The sequence below is a fragment of the Zalophus californianus genome, chromosome 2, assembly GCF_009762305.2.
Source record: "Zalophus californianus isolate mZalCal1 chromosome 2, mZalCal1.pri.v2, whole genome shotgun sequence".
Lineage (NCBI taxonomy): Eukaryota > Metazoa > Chordata > Mammalia > Carnivora > Otariidae > Zalophus > Zalophus californianus.
In genome coordinates, this window is record NC_045596.1 from 17973964 (window position 1) to 18000100 (window position 26137).

Sequence of the window (26137 nt, forward strand, 5' to 3'; positions counted from 1 at the left end):
CATACACCTAACTATTTTCTTCATCAGAATGCAAAGATTTTGTCATTTAAGGAACTGAGATCCAAGTGTAAAGTATCTAAGAATTGTCCAAGTTTACTAGTTTTCTCATCATTGTTGTTGTCATCTTGTTGAGGTTCCAGTTGGCTGATAAATAACACTTTTTTCTTCAGCCCAACCCCACATTTCCCCCCCTAATGACAGAGATACAAAAGTCAGAGATCAGAATATCAGCTTTATTGTTGATAAGACTGAAGACTGTGGTTTAATCTGTGGCCACCAGGGCTTCCTGATCTCCTCCTGCATTAATTAGTTCATTGCATCTACCAGGTCAGAGGCAGTGTTGGGCAAAACATATGCCTCCCCTTCACAAAAACCGAAACTGCTTAAATAAGCTTTCTGTTCAGCACAGAAAGCAACGCAATGCATTTAGCCTTCAAATAGGCTAGTTCCAAAAGAGAAAATGAATATAAACTAGAGAAATGTAGGATTTCCACTAACCCATTATACTAAGTCAACTATGTGCTCTAAGTTGTGCAAGGTGCTTTCATTCAATTAGCCCACAAGATCCTTGAGGCAGTGTTATGAGTAAACAGGACAGAGAGAAATGAAGGAGAGAATTCCCTAGGATCTCCCAGGAAGAAAGCGGTAGAGCCAGAATTCAAATCCATATTCAGTTCCCTGCCCTCCAAAGCTCAGGAGTTCTTTCTAGCAAATCTGGACCTTCTGAAAAGAAAACAGACAAGCAACAAACCAAAAATAAAACAAGAATGCAAACAAGTTTAGTTTAGACCTTGTGTGTGTGTAAGCTTTTATTGGAGTATAACCTTTACTGCTTGATTTTCTAGACGTTTGAAATGCATATGCTTAATAAAGTCGCTCTGAAGATTTGGCCTGCCATCTACGTCTACTACTTAAAACAAAACACTCCAATATTCCTATCAAAAAAACAGAGCAACAGAGAGCTACCTTCAATTTTCTGGCTTCTACTCCTTTCTTCATACCAAACAGTGGTGCTGAGATTCCATCTACAAATTCCTTCAGCTTCTGAAGATGTAATTTGCTTGGTCTCACAGACTTAAATTCACTTAAAGTGGCTATGTGCCCTTTTTACTATCTTCCCAACTATCTGGGGCTATAATTCCTTTTTTTAAATTGGACCTTTTCAACTTGAAGGAGACCAAATAGAAATATTTTAGTGTTCTATCACTTGTTAACATTATATTCTTTAAACGGTAGGCCTAGCCCATCACTTTTTCTAGCTCCAAACAGTTGAAAAATCCCTTTCTGTCATCTTTAATGTCTTTTGGATACCCTAACTTACTTAGCTTTTTACCTTCCTGGCTATTTTTAGAAGCTCTTCTTACTCTTTTACATTCTCCTTCTGGTCTTAAAACATTCTATTATAGGACGGATGCAAAGGTAATTCCAGACAAGTCCGTATATTGTACATTTGACCCATTTTCAATATGCGGTTTTTATACTGAAGGGTGATTTGAGTCAAATTGTTAAATTCCATAAAAAATGAGTGAGGTGTTCTGACATTTTGATAAAATACCGTTCCCTTAAATAGCCATACATTTAGACGTCTTATCAAAACAACCAACACGATCGCCTTACATGATTTGCTCTTGCGTTTTTAATTCGGTTGCTTTCCCAACTGCGACAAATATTTTCTAAATGTTAAACATTTAACCAATGTTAAACTTGTTGTTTTGCTAGATAATGTTCATTTTAGCAGACAGTAGTTATCAAAATTTTGGTGCATTTTAGGGAATTTGGTTTGGATTGTCCTTCAAATACAAAATTGATGCTAGTGACCCACCATTAGTAGGACACGAAATTTGAGTTATTTCCCCCGTGTTGGTGATGGATTGTGCTGCCCGAGCCACTGGCACTCCCTTTCACATTATCCATTGTGACTAATCACATGCATTTGCAAGATGATTAGCCAAGGTTAGGGGTACAGACTGTGATTATGGAACAGATTTTTTTCTTTATGTGAAAAATTACTAGCTTATAATAGCATTAAATTATAATTTTGCTTCATATCCTAACCAGTGGTAGATTGTTAATAGCAATTCATATTCCTATGGCTATTTATATGTTGTTTGCTACATTCCTGAGTAGGGCCCTGTCCCATCCTTGTGTATCTCCCATTAGACATTTACAACTTTTGAATGTACCAACTCCACTGCTAAAGAGCCAGAAGTTCATTCATTTGTTCGGCAAACTTAGTGCTTACTATGCAGTAAACTCTGTTCTAGTGTTGGGGATACAGCAATGAATAAATTAGTCCTTTTCTTCCTGGAGCTTTTCTTTTAGTTAAGGGGAGAAGGAAATACACAAGTATGCAAGGAAAGGTGTAAGTCAGATGCTGGGAAAGATAAAGGGAGGAAGATAGGAAGTGTTAGGGAGGGAAATCATTGACAATTTATAGGGTAATCAGGGGAGGTCTCGCTGATAAGGAGACATTTGAGCAGAGACTAAAAACTATGTGGCTACTGGAGAAAAGTCTTCCAAGCAGATGAAATAGTAAGTGCAAATATTCTGGGACAGGAGCATGCTTGCCTGTTCAACAAAAGCCAGGAGGCCAATGGGAAGCTGTCGTAGGATTTTTGCTGATGCTCCAAGTGAGATTGCAAACTGGAATGATTTTAAGTGGAGGAGTGCCTTGACCTTTAAAGCAGTCATTTGACTGCTATTTCAGAATTGACTTTGGAGAGATGTGTTAGTTAGCTATTGCTCTGTAACAAATTGCCTCAAAATTTAGTGAGCTAAACACACGTTTGTTTTCACATAGTTTCTATGGGTCAAGAATTCAGGCATGGCTTGGGCCTCTGCTTTAGAGCCTCAAAGTGTTGCTGTCTAGGTGTTGGCTGGGACCTCAGTAATCTCAAGGTCAACTGGGGCAGGATCTGCCTCCAACCTCACTGAGTGGTTGTTAGCGGAGTTCAGTTACTCATGGGCTGTTGGAGTGAGAGCCTCAGTTCCTTGTGGGCTGATGACCAGAGGCTGTCCTCTGTGCCGTTCCAGGTAGTCTTCTCCATCAGAGTAGCAAGCATGAAGAGCAGAGAGGGAAATCTCAGCAAGATGAAAGTCAGAGTCTTTTGTATCTCAATCACAGAAGTAATGTCCCATTATTTTTACTCTGCCTGGTTAATTTAGAGTAAGTCATACATCCAGCCCACATTCAAGGGGAGGGGATTACAGGAGGAAATGGCTACCAGGAGGGGGGGTCACTGGGAGCCACATCAGAAGCAGTCCATCAACAGAAGGCAAGGACAGACACAAGATCAGTTAGGATGTTACTGGGGTACTGATACTTCTGTGGCTATTTATGGTGTGGGGTGCTAAATAGTTCCAAAAGCCTTGTTTATTAGGCATATTCTAGATATATATTTTTTAATTAAGTTTTTATTTTAATTCCGGTATAGTTAAGAACTTGATTATCTCTCACCTGGACTTTAAAAATCTTGTCCTAGCTGGTCTCCAACCTTACAGCCACACTCTACCAGGGCCATCGTTCTGGAAAGCAAAACCAATTGTACTGTGGCCCTTCTTAAATATTTTATTGACTCTCACATCATGTAAAATCGAGTCGCAAGCCTTAGCATTTTCAGACTCGGTGTCCTTTACAGACTCCACCAGAAAGGTGGAGAAGGTTCAGAAATATCCAAGTACCCTTTGCTCCAGAAATTCCAAACTTCTTTTTCTTCACCTATGTTTGACTTTCTTCTTAGAATGCCATGCCTTGGGGTACTTGGGTGGCTCAGTTGGTTAAGCGACTGCCTTCGGCTCAGGTCATGATCTCAGCATCCTGGGATCGAGCCCTGCATTGGGCTCCCTGCTCGGCGGGGAGACTGCTTCTCCCTCTCCCTCTGCTCCTCCTCCCTGCTTTTGCTCTCTCCCTCTCTTAAATGCATAAATAAAATCTTAAAAAAAAAAAAAAAAGAATGCCATACCTTCTCTCTTCTAACTATAAAAGTGTTACCCATAATTTAAGATCTAGTTCAAGTATTACCTCCTCTGTGTGCCTTTTATAAATTTAGGTAAAGCTAGTCTCTCCATCTCCTGGGCTCTTGGGGCTAATTTCTGCTTACATCTCTGCCTCTAACAGTAGACTCTGAGATCTTTAAATACAGAGACTGTCTTGTTTATCTTTATATTACCGGTGCTACCACATTGAGACATCCTGTAAATATCTGTTTTTACAGATGATGACACCATCCATATATCTGATTCAGATTTTTAAAAATGTACAGATGAGCTGTTGCTATATGAAAGGAGACCACCTCTTGAATGCATTCCATAAATTCCAGTAAGGATGGTATTAGTCATCCTTGTTTATGTACACCTAAGGTATATTTTGCAACTTTTTGTAAGGTGGAAATCCCTGCTGTTCTTTCAGTGTGAATGAATTGGATAGATAAGAATAACACAGTTAAGTTACATATTTCATACCAATGACAATTTAAAATTCGTTAAATGTCATGCCATCAGCATTGACTAGACAAGTAGCTCTAACACATTCGTTTGTTAGATCCCAGACCTATGGGAACTACTCAGTGTTTAGGGAAGGCTAATAAACTGGAAGTCCTGATACTGTTCGTTTTTGTTCTTTATTTTCCCTGCTTGCCTTTGACATGCTGTGAACATATCACCTGCTACTTGTTTTGTTCAAATCTGTACATAGGCCAACCCACATAAAACTGACACTATCTACTGAGTGTTTCAAGTCATCTCCCATCACGAACTTATTTTTAGAAATGGAAACAACTGAGATGCTTTTGAAGTTGCAATAATCTTGTTCAGGTTAATTTATCCAGTAGTAATTTAAAAATTGAAAGTCTCCCCTTCACCCCAGAAAATGATTACAATGATGATGTGTTTTACAATTTGTTGATGGCAAAGACGTTTTCCTTAAAGAGTTTTTTGTATACTACTTTAAATATGGTCTTGAAATAGCAATTGTGCAAAATGTTGTACTAATTAAGCAAGCTGGGAGTAGTAAGAAAATTTGTGGTTTGTATGTTAATTTCTGGACCAATAAAAAGGTGCAGTCAATTCCGTACTGTACAATTTATTTGACATCTTTTATTACCTACCCCAGTATCCATTCACCTCTTCTCAATAGACTCTGACTGCTATCTGGGATACCATGTGGTTTTAGGGAAAATAGTAACCCCATCCATCGGCTTGAAGAATAGAGCATATGACCTAGACCAAGCCAGTTGGAACAATGCACTCCTCCAGCTACCATGATTGGTTTAGGAGTTGGCATGTAAGCACAGCTGGTGTATTCAGAGAGAGGGAACTCTGGGAAAGCCAAGACCTTCTTTTCCTTCAGACAGGATGACCCACAGATGTGAAGTCTAGAACTCCTAAATCCATCTTGTTTTATTAGCAAAACCTGCTTATGAATAAGAAGGGCACACAGAGTAAGAAAGGGGTGAAAAAAATCAAGACTGAGACACAGACTGATCGCATCTTAACCAAATCATGCCTAAAGGCTGCCCGATGTTTGGTGTGTCATTTAGAGCAGTCAGTAAATTTTTCTTATTACTTCAGTCACTTTGTGTTTTCTCTTACTCGAAACCAAAACATTCTGATGTATCCATTTCGACGTGTGGCAGAATGGATAAGATTCTTCGACTCTGAGAAATACATTTTGGTATTTATATTCGAATACAAATATGTTTGATCTATAGTATTGCAAAATAAGTATAATAAAGCCACATTAGGAAGTCTTAACTCCGTAGACTATGTAGTCAGATTTGCCCATCATATTCTTGCTCAGGGTCCATTCTGGCTTTTTTTAAAGGAAGAATCACCCTTGACAAACTCAAGAGTAGGGGATTTCAGAGTTGAACTAGTTATATTGCTTATGATATATGATAACTTGGATGCCTCAACAGGGGTATTAGGAGCTCAACTGAGCTGGGAAAAAGAGAGCCGAGCAGCTAGGTATCAGAGTAACTGATTAAAGCAACAAGACAAAAATGAAGTTTTTTCACTGCTACTGAGGTAATGTAAGAGGCTAAAACCAGAAAAAGTGCCAACTCCCCCTGATCCATTTTCCCCCATAAAATGGCACACTGGTCCTAGATCACTGTGGTGTGGGGGTCTCGTTGTTGACAGAACCCTGAACAAAAGACTGTGTTTTTTCACAGACCCCAAGTGGCTAGGGGGAAATATTGCATACTGAGAAAGGGGAAAAATGTCTTCAAGGTTTGCCCCTTTGCCTGATAAGGAGGGCTTGGTAGAGGTGCCTGAGGAAGCCCTCAGCCCAAGGCCTCAGATAAAGAAACCTGGGAATATAGAAGCCTGAGCTAGGAATGCAGACAGACATAAGAGCATGACCAGCCAGAGGAGCCTGGGATCTTGACTGCAAGTCCCTTCCGAGACTGCAATGCACTGACTGTATACCATGTCTGGTATAGGAAGGGCAGCTTTCCCTTGTGAGACTTGCCAGGTAGAGCCTTTGTAACTGGCTATGATCAGGCCTGAACAATCACACATTGGTTTTTAACCAGGAGCTGGACCCCTCAAGAGGAAAACCAGATTATTTTTTAGTTCTAAGATCCCGAGAGTTTTCATAAATACCATGTAATGCTATGTATGAGTATCTGATATATCACATGGGTGAAAGTTATCCTTCATTGGAATACTTTTGCATTTGTGGATTTTACTTTTCCTTGTTGGAAATCTTTAGATTCAAAGACTTTTAAGTGGGTTATAATTTACATGGAAAAGTAAATTTCAACAGGCACTGCTCAGGAGGAAATCAGCTGCTCTATATAATCAACAAAACATGGTGTCACTTATTCTAAAATTTAGAAATCTTTTTCTTTTTAGAAGGGGGAGAGGTGCAGAGGGAGAGGGAAAGAGAGAATCTTAAGCAGACTCCATGCCCAGCGTGGAGCCAGATGCAAGGCTTGATCTCATGACTTGGAGATCATGACCTGAGCCAAAATCAAGAGTCTGTTGCTTAACCAACTGAGCCACCCAGGCACTCCTAAAATTTAGAAATCTTAAAGAATAAAGAGATCCCTAATTATTTATTTCCTGGACATGCAACTCCTAGATCATCAATTTTTTTTTAAGATTTATTTATTTATTTTAGAGAGAGAGAGAGTGCACAAGTTGCAGGGGAGGGACAGAGGGAGGACAGAAATCCTCAAACAGACTCTCCACTGAGTATGGAGCCCAAAGCAGGTCTCAATCCCAGGACCCTGAAATCATGACCTAAGTCGATATCAAGAGTCAGACTCTCAACCGACTGAGCCATCCAGGTGCCCCTAGTTCATTAATATTTAATTTTGGTGGGTGAGTACTGTAACCTCTTGTATGATCCTAAATGTTTTACCTGATAAGTATTATAAACTCTTCTAAATATATGACATCAATACTCTTTTCAAATGGCTTTTTACAGTTTACCAATTCAAGATAGTAAGTTCTACATTCCCTATCCCTTGCTGAGTGCCAAGATATCTCAACTTTCTTGAGGGTCATGAGGCCTCCTCTGTGTTGATCAAAAGGCGAATCTTAAAGCAGGTGGGAGTCCTTGGGTATACTGCACATAAAACAAAAACAAAAGCAAAAAACCAACCAAACAAACAAACAAAAAACTGGCTTTCATATGTTAAAAAATGGGATGTTCTCTTCATGTGAGGGAAAAAAAGAAAAACAAACTGGGATGTGAGATAAGCTAAGAACACAGAACGAGTGTACACATGGGAAGACCCTGAGTGTCTTTGTATGACTAAAAATGTATAGGAATTAAACTTTTAAAAACAACATCCTATTTTGCTCACAGAATTTTAAACTCAAACATGATAAATACAACTTTCAGTGGCTAAATAACAAACCATAGACCAATTAATTGATGAATGTGAGGGTCATAAAATGATCCCAGAAAAAAAAAAATGACGCTTTAAAATCTTGTCTAGGTTAACGTGATATTATGTTATGTGTATTTTTCCACAATAAAAGACAAGAAAAGAAATCTTGTGTATCAGCAAAAGCCCAGATTTTAGAAAGAAGATAATAAAAGATGAGTGAGTGAAAGAGAGATTTGGATCAAACAAACTTTCTTTTTGCTCAAAAGACTCATTTTGGAATCTTATACTTATTTCCTACAACACTTACCTCAAACTGAGATATTTTAGAATAGTTAGAAATAAATCTTTTATATTTCAAAATCTGATTTTAAAAATTGGCAAATGTATTGGTTCTATAGTGGTATAGTTATTACAAAATGTGATGTGTGTTAGGGGTATGTTATTTGGTTTCATACAACTTTTTAAAATGTTGCCTCCAAATTACAATTGTATATTAATTCGAGCATGACCTGGGTGATCTGGAAAAGAATGGGTAAAGAAATTTCCCTTGACCTTTCTTGGATCGGTGTGTGATTGCTCCACCTGCCATAACAAAATGCCAGAGGCTGGGGGGCTTAAAGAGCAGGATTGATTTTCTCACAATTCTGGAAGCTAGATGTGTAAGGTCAAGGTGTCAGCGGGGTAGGTTTCTCCTGAAGTCTCTCTCCGTGGCTTGCAGATGACTGCCTGTTCTCTGTGTCCTCACATGGCCTTTTTTCTGTGCATACAGAATGTGTGTGTCCAAATTTCCTCTTCATATAAGGACACCACTTGGATTGGATGAGGGACCACCCATATGACTCTATTTAACATTAATTACATCTTCAAAGGCCCTATCTCCAAATACAGTCAATTTCTGATGTATTGGGGCTTAGGGCTTCGACATATAAATTTTGGTGGGACACAGTTCAGCCCAATAGTATGGCACATTTGTGTAATATCTCACATAATTGCCAGTTTTTTAAAACTTTAATTGTATTTTATTTATTTAGTTGTATTTTATTTTGACATACTCTGGTTAGTATTTTATAACATTCTTAATACGTCAAATTAACATAATAAATATTTGTATATATCCAGTGGCTTTTGAGTTCTACATTTGGTTTCTTTGTAATTAAAGTAAGAATATGGGTATATATATATCTCTCCATGAATATATATGTATATGTATGTGTCTATATATTCATTTTTATATATTAATGAATTCTTACATTTTGATCCTGAGTCACATAATGATTCAGGCAAAATCCCAGCAGCCTCCATTGACATAAATTGTTCACTGTTAATCAGATGTAGTTAAAAAATGCAAGGTGTATCCTTAATCCTCCACCAGAAAAATGTGGAGATTTCATTCATTTATATGAATTATTTATAGTTGCTTAACAAATTATCCCATACCTTAAGGCTAAAGATGACAAACATATGTTATCTCCCACAGTTTCTGAGAGTCAGAAATCTGGGAGCAACGTAGCTGGGTGGTTCTGGCTCGCAGTCTCTTACAAAATTGCAGACAAGATGTCAGCCCGATCTGCAGTCAACTGCATATTTGACAGGGGCTGGAGGATCAACTTCTGTCTTTTTTTTCTTTTTAAAAAATTTATTTATTTATTTTAGAGAGAGAGTGTGTGCAGGGATAGGGGGAGGGGCAGAGGGAGAGAGAGAGGGAGAATCTCAAGCAGACTCCCCTCTGAGTTCAGGGGCTAACACAGGGCTCAATCCCAGGACCCTGAGATCATGACCTCAGCTGAAAGCAAGAGCTGGACGCCCAGCTGACTTAGCCATCCAGGAGCTCCTGCAGGATCCGCTTCTGAGACAGCTCTCTCAAGGAGATCTTGGCGCTCTTGGCTGGATGCCTCTTCGCTGGCTGGTGGCAGGAGGCCTGAGTTCCTGGCCACGTCAGCCTCTCCACAGTGCTGCTTGAGCATCATCTCCACATGTCAGCTAACAGCCCCCAGGGTGAGTGATCCAAGACAGAGCAGGCAAAAAGCCACATGCCTTTGATGACCTAGTCTTTGAAATAAGAGTGAGTCACTAGGAATTAAGCTTCAAATTTTAAAGGAAGGAGAATCAAAGACTTTGTGGATGTATTTCTAAAACTACCATATAGGGGCCCCTGGCTGGCTCAGTCAGTGGAGTGAGTGACTCTTGATCTCGGGGTCCTGAGTTTGAACTCCACATTGGGCACATAGTGATTACTTAAGTAAAAAACACACATTAAAAAAACAACCTACCACATATTACCGGGTAAAGATAATACAAATTTGGAGGATTACTTGGATTTAGATACTGCAAACCTTGGTACGATAATCCAGAGCATGAGTAATTAACATGTTAAGGGGAGCCCCCCAAAGGAGCCCTGCTAAATCACTAAGTGATAACATCAATTAACTAGGGTGATTACTCTCAACCTTTAGATTTAACATTTTCAGCCTGGAAAAATTTTAAATTAAGTATTAAAACATGTAAGAGAATTAGAGCCATGTGTTAACAGTTTTTATTAAGAAAATAGCTGTGAATATTTGAAATTCCATATACTATAATGTCTGGTAGTGGCTTATTATATTCATAGCCCTTTAACTATAATTTGAAATGTGCACTTAAGAAACAGATGTAGACCTATGATTTTAGGTAAAATCTTACGAGTAACTTTTAGCAATGAAATAGCCAAGAGAATTTAGGTTCATTGCATTAACTGTAAAAAAAAGTAGGATGAAAAAACTATGATATTAAAATGACTATGTACCTGTTTTGATTAAAAAATAGTCCCCTTAAATATACCAGAACCTAATCCCTAGAACCTGTAAATGTTACTTTATATGGCAGAGCTTTGCAGATGTGATTATGGGAAGAATCTTGGAGTGGAGAGAGAATTCTGGGTCATCCAGGGGACCCTGAAGGCAATCCTGTGTATCCTTATAAGAGGGAGGCAGAGGGAGCGTTCACAACACCCAGAAGATAAAGCTGTGTGAAGACGGAGTAGACAGGGAATCAACTGGCCTTGCCCGGAGGGGTATGGCCGTCAACCAAAGCATACCAGCTGCTGCCAGAAAATGGAAGGAACAAGGAGTGGGTTTTCCCCTACAGCCTCTGGAGAAAGCAGGGCCCTGGAGGCACTGGTTTTGGCTCAGTAAAACTGATTTCTGACTTTTTGCCTCCAGAACCTCCAGAATTTATGTGAAAGCATAAATTTATGTTGTAGGCCACTGAGTGTTGCTAATTTATTATAGCAGCCATAGGAACCTTATAGTGACTTTGCCACAAAATAGGTTATAGAGTTTGAAGTACTTTCAACTAATGTGGTTAGCATGGGAGTTGTAATTCAAAGAACTGTAGGGTTCAGACCCCATGAAACCATCATTAGATGGGACTTGCTGGTCCCAGCTCATATTCCTACTGTATCCCTCCAACAACTGGTGGGCAGGTTGCTGTTACTGCCAAAAATGCTTCACCATAATCCCTGTTCATTTGCAGTGTGAAATGTGGGTTGGCCAATACTGGACTCCATATCAGCACATCTCTGAAGCCATGGTCTATAGAAAAGAATTCCAGAGATATATCTGCCTTGCACTGGCTAGCTGGGCCCTATGGACTCCCAAAACCATATGGGGCAGCAGACCATGCCTGTGGAGAAATAAATCTCATTGAAAGTCCGTTCTGTGTAAGAGAGCCATGGAAAACGAGGCAAATTATGTTACAGCCACCACCAAAACAAGGTGCAAATAAAAAATGATCTGTAAGATCTCCAAAGTTATAAGGGAATCATCTTGCCCCTAATATTTATGTAGCCCTGAAGCAAAAACACAAATGCAGGCATATTTACCATAGATCTAAATATTTAAAGGTTATAAATCAAAGTAACAAATTATTATGTAAAGCATGTCCTAATTGCCTACCTTGACAAATACACCTTTACAATAAACTCAAAAATATATGGAAAACTATGGTTTTTATATGAATGGTATCAAAATAGTGAAGACAACTCAATTTAATTATTAATTATATATGTCTGGGTCTTGTGCTGATGTAGAGTAGTGATGTTTGAATGACTGATTAAAAAGAACTCATAAATTATTATGTGTTTATTCCATGAAATTTATTTTTCTTGCCTCCATTTCAGCAATATCAATAATTATGTTATTGTAATCATTATTTTTCCCTTGAGTTATATTCTATTAATAGCAATTATATAAATGATTAAACAATTCCATTGTATTCAAAAGAGTAAATTTCATATATTTTCAATACAAATAAATAGAAAATGTCAAAAATTAAGTTAATCTTCATAAGTTTTCAAAAAGTTATTTTTATTCTAGATGATTCAAAACTAAAGCACAAACACAAATAACAATAAACAATATTTTAATTCAAAATTATTAAAGTTGAAATTTATTCATTTTTGAAAATATTATTGTCATATTAAATACATGCACAAAAATAAAACTATTCCCATCCCTGTATTCATTGTCCATCAAATTGCTCATGTAAAGATTGTCAAGCTTCACACATATTATGTCTCAAATTACACAATGCAGATGTGAGAGTAACATTAATTACTATTATAAAATGTCCATCAGTTGCTGTGTGCAATGTTGCAAATACTATGCTAATTAATTCCTAAGTACCTCCTGAAGCACAGTTTGGAACACTGATAGGAAATGATACTTTTTTATGCAAGTATGTATGGCATTTATGTTGAGAGGAAGGAGCTGATAATTTGTTGGCTCTCTTAGAGGATATCCTTCCTGCACTCTGAAGCATTGTCTGTCTCCAACATCATTAGCTTTACAATCACAAATTTTCAACCCTGTCCCTACCACCAAGGACACAAACGAAGAGACCTGGGAAAGCATCTCCCTGGGCCCTAAAGAGTGTTATTCACAAGAGAGGCTGTTTAGCATCTGGCCCTGAAAGACACAGGAGCCCAAGTGCTTTTTAATGCCTTTGGTGGTGGTGGTGGGGGGAGTGCGTTGGAGTATTTTGTGATTTACTGTGCCCTTCTATACCATGGTCCAAGGGCAAAGGCCATTACTGCCTAGAACTAAGGGCAGTGCTGGAAGAGAATTCATTATGTTTTCACCATTCTTTAGTACACAGGCTGGAAGAAACGATGCCTTGTAGTTACCCCAAATTTCAAAGACCTGCATGTTGACATAGCACAAATAACCTCAGAACTACTATATAACCTAGAAAACCACTGCAGATTTCCTAACTGTCTTTACCTTGCTTGCATGTGTAGTCTGCTGCTAAACTAAAGGGGTTTCAGTATAATCAGTTGTGCAGCACCATTATCACAATCAACTTTAGAACGTTTTCATCCTCCCCAAAAGAAGCCCCCTATATAGCAGCAACACTTCTCAGTCCCCGCCCAACCCTCCTCAGCCCTAGGCAACCCCTAATCTACATTCCATCTGTAGATTTCCTATTCTGGACTTTTCATATATGTGGAATCATATCATGTGTCCTTTAAGACTAGCTTCTTTACATACAGTTGGCTAACAGACACAAGAAAAGATGCGCAACATCACTCACCGTCAGAGAAATACAAATCAAAACCACAATGAGATACCACCTCACACCTGTCAGAATGGTTAAAACTAACAACATAGGAAGTGACAGTTGTTGATGAGGAAGCAGAGAAAGGGAGCCCTCTTACAGTGATGGGAATGCAAACTGGTACAGCCACTCTGGAAAACAGTATGGAGGTTCCTTGAAAAGTTAAAAATAGAACTACTCTATGATCCAGCAATTGCACTACTGGGTATTTACCTAAAGGATGCAAAAATACTGATTCGAAGGGGCCCATGCACCCCGATGTTTATAGTAGCACTATCAACAATAGCCAAACTATGGAAAGAACACAAATGTCCATCAACTGATGAATGGATAAAAAAGATATGATATGATACACACACACACACACACACAAACACACACAATGGAATATTACTCAGCCATTAAAAAAAACAGAAAAAAAAGAATGAAATTTTGAGACAAGCTTCTTTTCCTTAACATATGTTTTTAAGAATATGGCTATGTTGTAGCATGTACTGATGCTCTATTCTTTTTTGTTGCTGAATAATATTCCATAGTATAGATACATTAATTTTATTTATCTATTCATCAATTGATACAAATTTGGGTTGTTTCCATTTTTTTGCTCTTATGAATAATACTGCTATGGACATTTGTGTACAGTTTTTGTGTGGATATACTTAGGAGTGGAATTGGTGGGTCACATGGTGTGACTTGGTTTAAATTTTGAAGAATGCTAAATTGCACTATTTTGTATGCCAACCAGCAGTGTGTGAGTTCCAGTTTCTTCACATCCTCTCAAATTCATTATTGTCTTTCTTTTTTATTATAGCCATCCCAGTGGGTATGAGACAGTTGTGGTTTTTTTTTTTTTTAAAGATTTTATTTATTTATTCATGAGAGACACAGAGAGAGAGAGAGAGAGGCAGAGGGAGAAGCAGGCTCCGAAGGAGCAGGGAGCCCGGTGCGGGACTCGATCGCAGGACCCCGGGGACCATGACCCAAGCCGAAGGCAGACACCTAACCATCTGAGCCACCCAGGCGCCAGAGACAGTTGTGGTTTTGATTTGCATTTCCCTAATGGCTAATGATGTTGATCTTCTTTCCACATGCTTATGCCCACTTGTGTTTCTTATCTGGAAAAATTTATGTACAGATCCTTTGTTCATTCTAAATTTAGGTTACTTATCTTTTTATTATAACGAATTCTTTACTGGATATAAGTCCTCTCTAGATATATGATTTACAAATATTTTCTCTCATTTTGGCGGTTGACTTTCACTCTCTTGATTGTAATGTTCATAGCACAAAATTTTAAAAATTTGATAATGTCTATGTGATGGTTAATTTTATATCAACTTCACTAGGCCATGGAGAGGATGCTCAGATATTTGGTCACACATTATTCTAGAGGTATCCGTGAGGCTGTTTTTGGGTGGCATTAACATTTAAAGCAGATAGAACAGATTGCTCTAACTATTGTAGGTTGCCCTCACTCAATCAGTTGAAGACCTGGATAGAACAAAATGAGTGACACTTCCTTGAGTAAAGGGTACTCTTCCTGACTGACTGCTGGAGTAAGATTGTGGTCTTTTCCTGCCTTTGGACTTGAACTGAAACATCAGCTCTTCTTGGGTGTCAAGGTTGCAGGATTTTGGACTGGAGCCTACACCATGGGCTTTCCTGGGTCTTCAGTTGCTGACTACAGATCTTGAGACATTTTAGTTTTCATAACTGCATGAGCCAATTCCTTTCTCTCTCTCTCTCTCTCTGTGTTGACTTTGTTGGTTCTGTCTCTCTAGACAAGCCTGACTAATACAGTCTAATGTGTTTATTTTTTCTTTTATTGCTTTTGATTTGATGTCATATCTAAGAAGGTTTTGCTTAACCCAAGATCATGAAGATTTATGCCTATATTATCTTCTAAGACTTTGATGGTTTTAGCACTTACATTTAAGATTATGATGCATTTTGTGTTAAATTTGTATACTGTGTGAGAAATAGTTCCAACTTCATTCTTTTACATAGGGATATTCATTTGTCCCAGCACCATTTGTTTATAAAACTATTCACTGCCCATTGAATTATCTTATCACCCTTGTCAAAAATCAATGGACCATAGATATGAGTGCTTATTTCTGGACTATCTAGTCTACTCCAAGAAACTATATATCTGTTGTTACAGTATCACATTGTCTTGATCACTACAGTTTTGTACGAAGTTTGAAACTGGGAAGTGTCAGTATGAACATTCATTCTTTCACTTTAAGTACAATGTTAGCCATAGTTTTTTGTTTTTTGTTTTTGTTTTTGTCACCAGTGCCTTTTATTGAGTTGATGAAGTTCCCTCTTATTCCTACTTTGTTGATGGTTTCTACTATGAAAAATTGTTGGTTTTTATCAGATTATTTTTCTGCATGGGTGGAGATAATTCTGTAGCATTTGTCCTTTATTCTATTGATATGTATTACACTAACTGATTTTTAGATGCTATACCAACCTTGCATTCTGTGGAAAATCTTATTTTAAAGTTCTAAGCCTGTGCTCTTTTGATACCATAATATTGAAATACATCAGTATGACCAGATAGCTTGTTATAATGGGGTAGAACTGATTCTATGATGCCTGGACTGTTGAGATCCTCCAATCTGAAGATATGATACATCTTGGTAATCCAACTGTGAATAGAGATTCACTTTCCTACCTCCACTGTCATTCTGATTTTTTTCACCATTGGCAGCAATGAGTCTTCAACCCAAATGAAAACATCAGAATTAGAAGCCTAGGGGCGCCTGGCTGGCTCAGTCAGCAGAGCATGCAACGCCTGATCTCGGGGTTGTGGGTTTGAGCCTCACGTTGGGTGTAGAGAATACTTCAAAATAAAATCTTAAAAAAAAAAGAAGAATTAGAAACCTAAAAGTAAAAAATAGAAATAATGTGAAAGTTAGCTACTACGTTAGTTTGCTAGGGCTGCCATAACAATGTGTCACTAACTGAGTGGCTTAAGCAATAGATATGTTTTCTCACAGATCTGGAGGCTGGAAGTTTGAGATCATGGTGTTGGTAAATTGTTCTGTGGTTGTTCTTCCTGAGGGCTTTGAGGGAGAATCTGTTCCATGTCTGTCCCTTAGCTTTTGGTGGTTTTCAGGCAATCTCTGCGATTCTTAGCTTAGAGATGCACCACACTGATCTCTGCGTTGATATTCACATAGAATTCTCCCTGTGTATGTGTTAGCGGTCTCCAAATGTCTCCTTTTTTTTCTTATTTTATTTTGTTATGTTATGTTAATCACCATACATTACATCATTAGTTTTTGATGTAGTGTTCCAAGGAGACCAATTGGATTAGGAACCACCCTAAATGATTTCATTTAACTTAATGACCTCTTGAAGACCTTATGTTTAAGTAAGTCATATTCTGAGGTACTGTGGGTTAGCACTTCAACATATCAATTTTGGGGGACACAACTGAATCTATAAGAGCTACCTTCTGAGAAGTGAGTAAAATTGCTTTCTAAAACCTTCCTGGAGAGCCTTCAAAAAGGTATTAAAATAATAAACTTGAAAATGACATCTCTATATTTTCAGTATTTAATTCTTATTCATGGAATAAAGTTGAAGTATGACTAATTTTTACTTATTTGAATTTTCTTGGTTGGTGCTAGAAAGATCCTGGATTAGAACTAACTACCATATATTGCCAAACCTATTATTTCCTGCTGTGGCTGGGACAGATATTTCTAGGAAGGAAAAGCCTTTAATTATGGAATTCGAGGACATCAGGTGTAGTAGCAGTGGTTTAATTAAGTAAGCTTTTTTTGGCACTAGGAGGGGAAAAAAAAGAAAAAAGTACAAAATGAAAGTGGAAAGGTAGAAGGAGAGAAGGAGAAAGAATATAAGCGGCAGATAGAGGAGGGGAAAAAAAAGAGGAAGAGACAGTAACTCTGATAGATTAATTCTTTCCTGGTGATATGACTGTCAGAGACAAATGATAGAGAATTACCATAGATTTTAAAGTCAGATTCAAGCAAAACTCTAATAAGTCTGTGTTCTGCATGGATAAGGCTTTTAAGATGGTACGTGGGTTTTATTTCCCTTTTTTCAGTTTTAGAGTGCTGTCAGAAAGGAGTCAAATCCTTTGTATCTATTTCCAAAATTTACATATTCATCTATACTGACATTTACTTAAATGTGCTATCTTCTTCCCCCAATAAACAAGTAATATTTGAGCTTTCCAAGTAGAAATCCAAGTTTAGCAATAAAAACATAAGCTAAGTAAATGCCAAATAATTATTAGACATTTTGTTTGGAAATTTAAAAACTAGGGCAGTAACTTAACATTTTAATTATAAACAATTATATAACTGAGAGCATTTTATTGTTCCAGTGATGTGTATGTAAACTAATTATATGAACTAATCTGTTAAAAAAGATTAATTGTCATTTATGGAACATTAATTTAAATGATTGTCCAAAGCATGACATTCTCCAAAGAGTCAATTTCTTTATATAACTCTTTTAAGAAATGAAAATGGTGTTAGACTACATAAATTTACTTAACTTTAGAATTTTTGTTACTAGCTATTTGAAATGACTTTGGAATAATATATTCAATCCCAAGCTTTGCTTTTAATAGATACATTAAGAGCTGTTTGTTTTTTCCTTGTCATTTTTGGGCAATTGGCACTACCTGTTCATAATAGAAATCATACATTTATTTGAAAGAAAATCTCTATTGAAAAAGACATTTTTCAGAGGTTCACAAAGATCAAGAGTGCTAAGCTCAGCCCTTAGGGCATGCACATTTTGGGAATGTAAAAATGACTAATTTGCAAAACAATGGGTAAGTGAAGATATGTACAATACATACATTACAAACATTACACATAAAGTAAGGTTGTTTCTGAAAATATCCCTTATACCTCACAGATTTTTAGAAAAATAAAATTTGAGGCTTCAGGGCAATAACTCAGGGTAATAATAGGGTTATGAACCTTATTATAATTTTTTAAGCTTACAATTTGACTCAAATTTTCAGTGCAATATCTCTTGTAGACCATGAAATTAATTTATCTTTCTTTTTTTTTTCCTTCTTGTAGGCATGGAAGAGAAATTAGTGGTTCTTACTGGAGGATGAAGGATAGAGAAAGACATACAATGTTAAATACATATTAGCTAATTATTTTTTGTCTTTACAAAATCACAATGATGTAAATAGAGCAAGGATGTTTTTCTGGTCATAGGTGCTGAAGGATCCCCAATCCTCTTGTAAGTTTTTAGTGGATATATAATATGCTTATGATCTTACCTCTTACAGAACTAAAATTAGCTATCCTAACATTGACATCTGAAATTAGGATATCTTGCGGGGGGCGGGGGGAGTGTGTGTTTTACACTAATTTCTGCATTTGTTTTAGCTAAGAGATTTAGCCTGCCATCATGAACCCAGTTTTCTGAGGTTAGATTTTCACCTGAAGATTTAGGGACTGTAATGAACTGAATTGTGTCCCCTCAAAATTCATAACCTCTCATGTGATGATATTTGGAGATAGACTCTTTAAAGAGATAAAGAAGGTTAAATAAGGTTATAAAAGTAGGCCCCCAATCCAAAATGACTGCTCTCCCTACAGGATGAGAAAGAGACACTGCATGTATATGTGCACAGAACATAAACTACGAGAGAACATGGTGAGAAGATGATCATCTGCAAGCCAAGGACAAGTCTCAGAAGAAACCAAATCTGCTGACACTTTGTTCTTGGACTTCTAGCCTCCTCCAGATTTGTGAGAAATAAATTTCTGTTGTTTAAGCCGCCTGGTCTGTGGTATGTGTTGTGGCAGCCAGAACAAAGGAATACTGGGACATTTGCAGAAAATGACTACAGTATGATGAAACATAGACTCTACATAATTTATTGCTTGGGTTAAAATTCCCACTTCATTCCTCACTCATTGTGTGAACTTGGGCAGGTTAATTAACCTGTCTGTACCTCTCCTTCATGTTCTGGAGGGTGACTGTAACGGTGGTATTTATCTCATGTTGATTTGCTGGAGAATATGAATAGATTATTATAAAAAATAGATTATTATATGTAAAGGAGTTAGACTAGTGCCTGGCACATAATATGCCCACACAAATGTTAGCTATTTAATTTCTCCCTCTTTTCCTTCTCCTCTTCTCTTCTCGTCTTTCCTCTTCCTATTTTTTTTAAGAAAAAGAAATGTACACAAAAATGCTCAAGTAAAAATGGGAGTTATTGTAAAAACACAGATCTCATGAATTTTAAAAAAAGTTTTATCAGTGCAGTAGGGAGAGACTACGGAAAATTGCCATTTACTGAAGACCTTGCTCAATTTATAAATTCACCCAGGATACTATCAGAATTTAAAAATAGGCATTTAAAGGCCAAAACAAAGCTTGACTCTTGTTAAGAAGACAGCAAAATTCAGACACTCAAAAAGTAACATTCAAAAGGTCCAGTATACAATTAATTCCTAGACATTTCAAGCAATAAGAAACTGTGATTCATAGGGCAGAGAAATCAGTCGCAAACAAGAAAAACATATATGACCGAGATGATGGAATTAATGGACAAGAACATGGAAAGAATAATATGATTTTGTTCAAACATTTAAAGGAAAATGTGAACAGGAAAAGAGAAATTGAAGATTTAAAAATGGAAACTTTAGAGATGAAAAGTAAAACCTCTGAAATGAAAATTTCACTGGATGATATTAACAGAAAAAATTTCAGAAAGACCAGAGAACTTAAGATTTAGTGATAGAATGTACAAAAAAATGATATACAGAGAGAAAAAGTAAACTGAAAATGAAACAAACAGGTCTCAGTGGCCAGTAGGAAAATATCAAGCAATCTAACCTACACTAACTGGTATTTTCTGTGGGATGGAGGTTGTGCGAAGCAGAAAACATGCTTGAAAAAACAATGGAGGAAAATTCCAAAGATGATAAATAGTATAAACACACAGCTACAAAACTCAATGAACCCCAAGAAAGGTAAAAAAGCACTCCATTACCTCACTTATCCCAAGGCACGTCATAATCAAACTGCTGAAAACTAATGAAAAATAGAAAATCTGGGGCGCCTGGGTGGCTCAGTTGGTTAAGCATCTGCCTTCAGCTCAGGTCATGATCTCGGGGTCCTGGGATCAAACCCCGTGTTGGGCTCCCCACTCAGTGGGGAGTCTGTTTCTCTTTCTCCCGTCCCCACCCCACTCCCTCTGCCCTTCCTCTCGCTTATTCTCTCTCTCTCTCAAATAATAAAATCTTTAAAAAAAGAAAAATAGAAAATCTTAGAAGCAATCTGAGTAAAAGAGATAGAGTCTACACAGTAGATCAAATAGAAGACTGATCCAAGACTTCTCATCAGAAACCATTCCAGGCAGAAGCCAATGAATTGGTATCTTTCAAGTGTAGACAGAGATTTTCAACCTAGAAATCTGTACCCAATGAACATATCCTTCAAAAATGAAAGGAAAATAAAAACTTTTTTTGATAAACAAAAGCTGAAAAACTCATTATAGATAGATCTGTACTATAGGAAATATTAAATGACATTATTTGGTGAAACATAAATGGTATCTGATGGAAATTTGAATTGACACAGAAATAAAAAATACTGAAACTGGTAAATATATGGGCAAATAAATGCTTATTTCTCATTTTTAAATTTCTTGAAAATATAATTAACTCTTTAAGGCAAAACAATAGCAATATGCTGTGGAGTATACAGTAAATATAGAATTAGTGTATGACTTCCATGACAACAATAGCACAAAATACAGAATGAAAAAATATAAGTATGTCATTATGAGTCTTTTGTTATACATGAAATAATATAATACTATTTGAAGTTGGGTTGTGATAAAGATGCTTATTTTAAACCCCACAGAACCACTAAAAGATCAAAGAGATATCACTAATAAGCCAATAGTGAAGATAAATGGAATACTAAAATACACTCAATCCCAAATGAAGGCAAGATAAAAGGATTAAATGAGAAAAGAACAGAGGAATAATAGACAAAATAGCAAAGAAGTAACTATAAGTCAAATTATGTCAATACCTACATTAAATATAATTATATAGTTAGAGATTGTCAGACTAGATGAAAAAGCATTACCTAATTACCTGGTGGCTATAAGAAACCCAACTTATATGTGAGCATATAGATACATTTAAAGGAAAAGGATGAAAAAAGGATCGGCATGTAAACAGTGCGATGAGAAAGCAGGAATAGCTATGTTAATATCACGTAAAATAGACTTCAGAATAAGGAATACTATCAGGGATAAAAAGTGATAGTTTATCATGATAATAAAGGGATTCTTCCATCAAAAAGACATAAAAATCGTCAATGAGTACATAACAGTAACAGAGTTTTAAAGTACATGTAGCAAAAACTGTCCCCTGAAAAGAAAAACAGAAAAATCCATGATTATAGCTGGAGGTTTCAAACATCTTCTCCCGCTAGCTGAGAGATCAAGGAGACAAAATTAGTAAGGATACAGAAAATGTAAAACTATTAACTGCTATTACCCAAATCCACCTGATGGACATTTGTGGAGGACTTCATCCAATTTGTCTTTTGGTTTTGTTTTAATTGCTTTAAATGCACACAAAACATTCACCAAATGCGGTCATAAACTAGTGCATAAAATAAGTGCCAGCACACCTTCCCCCAGCTTCATAGGAGTATAACTGACATATAACATTGTGTAAGTTTAAGGTGTACAATGTGAGGACTTGATATATGTACATGTTGTGAAATGATCACCACAGTAAGGTTAGTTACCAGTTAGTTACCACATCTATCACCACACACAATGAATTACCTTTAGTGTTTGTGTGTGGTGAGAAATTTAACATTTACTCTCTTAGCGCTTTCAATTATAAAACATGATATTAGAGTCAGCATGCTACACATTTGATCCCAGAATGAATTCCTCTTATAACTGGAAGTTGGTATCATTTGACTACCTTCAACCATTTCCCTCACCCCGCTCATGGTACCTGGCAATCACCAGTCTACGCTGTTTCTAGGAGTTCAGCATTTTTTAGATTGTACATGTGAGCGAAATCACATAGAGAAAGTGATTTCATTTCATTGGGATATATACCCAGATGTGGGATTCCTGGATCATAGGGTAGTTTTATTCAGAAGTTTTTAGGAAGCTCTACACTGTTTTCCATAGTGCTATACCAATTTACATTCCCCAAAACAGGGCACACGTGTTCCCTTTTCTCCACATCCTTGCCAGCACTTGTTATCTCTTATCTTTTTCATAATAGCCATTCTAATATGTGTGAGGTGATATCTCATTGTGGTTTTAATTCACATTGCCCTGATGATTAGTGATATTGACCATCTTATCATATACTTGTTGGCCATTTATATAGCTTCTTTGAAAAAATGTCTCTGTAGGTCCTTTGCCCATTTTTAATCATTTTTAATTCTGCTACTGAGTTGTATGAATTCAGATCCATGATTTGCAAATATTTTCTCCCATTTCATAGGTTGCTTTTCATTTGTTAATCATTTCTCATGCTGTGCAGAAGCTTTTTAGTTAGATGTAGTCCTACTGGTTTGTTTTTGCTTTTGTTGCCTGTGTTGTCACTACGTTTTAATGAATTGAAATCATATATTGTAATAAATTGGAAAATGTATTTAGCTTTTGTCCCTGGTTCCTGGTACCTAACTTCAAAACCCTTGGAATTTTCAGAGTGATGGGTGTCTTTTGTATGTTAACAAGATGACTGGTGGCTGGGGACTCCTAGATAGTTTCAGGATGGGGGCTGGTCACCCAAAGGACCAAGACATGAGGGGGCACCAGGCTAGCTTAGGTTTTAGAGCATGCGACTCTTGATCTCAGGGTCGTGAGTTCAAGCCCCACATTGGGTGTGGAGCCTACTTAAAAAAAAATTAGAAATAAAAGAAATAGGGCAAAAGGAGCAAGACGTGATTAGAGGGTTAGAATGTTCAGCTCTACACTCCAACCTTTGCGGGGAGCAGAGGGGCTAGAGGTCGAGTTAATCACCAATAACCAATGATTAAATTAATCATGTCGGCAAAATAAAACCTCCACAAAAATCTCTAAATGTTGGAGTTTGGAAAGCTTCTAATTGGGGAACACATTGAGGAGCTGGGAGTGGGGTGCAGCTGGAGAGGGCATGGAAGCTTCATGTCCCTTCCCCCATACCTTGCTCTACTCATCTCTTCCATTTGGCTGTTCTTGAGTTATATCCTTTATAATAAACTATTAATAACAAATAAAGTATTTCTCTGAATTCTCTGAGTCATTATAGGAAATTATTAAACCTGAGGAGGCATCATGGGAACCTCTGATTTATAGCTGATCAGTTATAAGTATAGGAGGCTTAAGACTCTGGATAGGTAAGGGAAGTGGGGCAGTCTTGTGGGACTGAGCCTTTTACTTGTGGGGTCTGTGCGAATTCTGAGTAGTTACCGTCAGAATTGAATTGAATTGTAGCTGGTGTCAGGAGAGTTAGAGAATTGGTTGGTGTGGGAAAAGAACCCACACATTTGGTGTCAGAAGTGTGAGCAAAAATAGTTCATTCATAATATCTTCTCCGACTACAATAAAATTCAGTTAATGGCCAATAATAGAAGAGATCTAGAAAACTGTCAAGTATATGGAAGTTCAACTCATGGGTCAAAGAATAAATCACAAAAAAATTAGAATGGAATGGAAAAGAAAAAAATACATATCAAAATTTGTGGGATATAGTTAACATAGTACTCACAATGACATGTGTAGCTACTAGGAAAGTAGAAATTTAAAAATCAATGATTTAAGCATCCACTCTAATAGCCTAGAAAAAGAACAAATTAAATCAAAACTAAAGAGAAGAGAACACAGACATAAAATGAGTAAGAAATAATTTAAAAAAAAACAACAATGAAACCAAACTTAGTTCTTTGGGGAAAAAAAACCAAAAACCTGATAAAATTGATAAATCTCTGGTTAGACAGGAAGACCTCTGGCTAAATCAAGAAAAAAAAAAAAAGAAGATAATACAAAACAGCAATATAAGAATATAGACATTGTAACAAAATAAAGGAATATTATGAATAATCTCAGGCTAATCCATTGAACAACCAATGCAAATGGATAAATTCTTTAAATACATGCTACCAAAACTGATTTAATAAGAAACAGAACACAGGATGGCCCCATATCAATGAAATAAACTAAATTTGTTTTCCACAAATAATAAATCCCTTTCCACAAAATAATCTCCAGAGACAGACTGCTTCACACAATGCCATCAAATGTTTAGGAGATAAATAATTCCAATCTTATAGAAAACCTTTCAAGAAGGAGGAGGAAGGAATACTTCCTAAACTTATTTTTATGAAATCAGCATTACCATGATACCAAAACCACACAAAGTGATTAAAAGAAAGAAAACTACCCGCCAATATCCATCATGAGCAAAGACCCAGAAAATCCTCAATAAGATATTAGCAAATGAAATCTAGCAATATATGAAAGTATGATAGAATGTGAGCCAAGAATATATGGGTGATTTAATATCAACATTTAAAAATCATTTTAATTAATCATATTAACAAAATAAAGGAGAAACATTGTACAACATCATTAGATGTAGAAAAAATTGACAAAATTCATACCATCTTTTAAGAAAAATATCTTAGCAAATTTGGAATAGAAGTGAAGTTCCTTAGCCTGATGGAAGGCATCTACAACAAAACCTATGGACATTGTTAATGGTGTAAGGACACACATTCACAAAATCTTAAAATTGGGAATATAATAAGAATATCCACTCTTAAAATTTCTTTTTTTTTTAAGATTTTATTTCTTTATCTGACACAGAGAGACACAGTGAGAGAGGCAACACAAGCAGGGGGAGTGGGAGAGGGAGAAGCAGGCTTCCTGCTGAGCAGGGAGCCCGATGCAGGGCTCAATCCCAGGACCCTGGGATCATGACTTGAGCCGAAGGCAGACACTTAACAACTGAGCCACCCAGGCATCCCACTCTTAATATTTCAATTCAGCATTGTACTGTAAGAATTATTCTATGAAATAAAGCAAGAAAAATAAGTAAAATGTATATAAATCAGAAAAGAACTATAATCTTCATGTCATGATTATAAAGCAGGTAGGTTGTAGGTGCAAAGTCCTAAGATATCTACCAAAAACTTCTAGAACTAATAAATAAGTTCAACAAATTCCCAGGATACAAGTTTATTTATAAAAGCCAACTGTATCCTTATGTCAATATAGAATTACTGGAAATTGAGATACAAAAATCATTTGCAAGGGCATCTAAAATCATGTGAGGCTTGGGGATAAATTTAACAGGGGAGTTTAGCAGATTGGGAGGATATAAGGTCAAGACACAAAAAATCAATTGTATTTTCAGATACTAGCAATGAACAATTGGAATATAAATTTTGAAAGTACTAGTTTGAATAGGATCTGAAAACATGAAACTTAGGCATAAATTTGTTAAACTATCTGCCAGACTTGTGCAATAGTTCCCGCTGCTGAGGAAAAATAAGGAAGACCCAAGTAATTTGAGAGAGATACTAGATTCATGAGTTGGAAGAAGGAGTACTGTTAAGATGACATTTCTCCCTAATTTGACCTCAAGTTTCAGCGCAATTCCAGATTTCTTTGTAGAAATGGGCAAGTTGATAGTAAAGCATTTATGGAA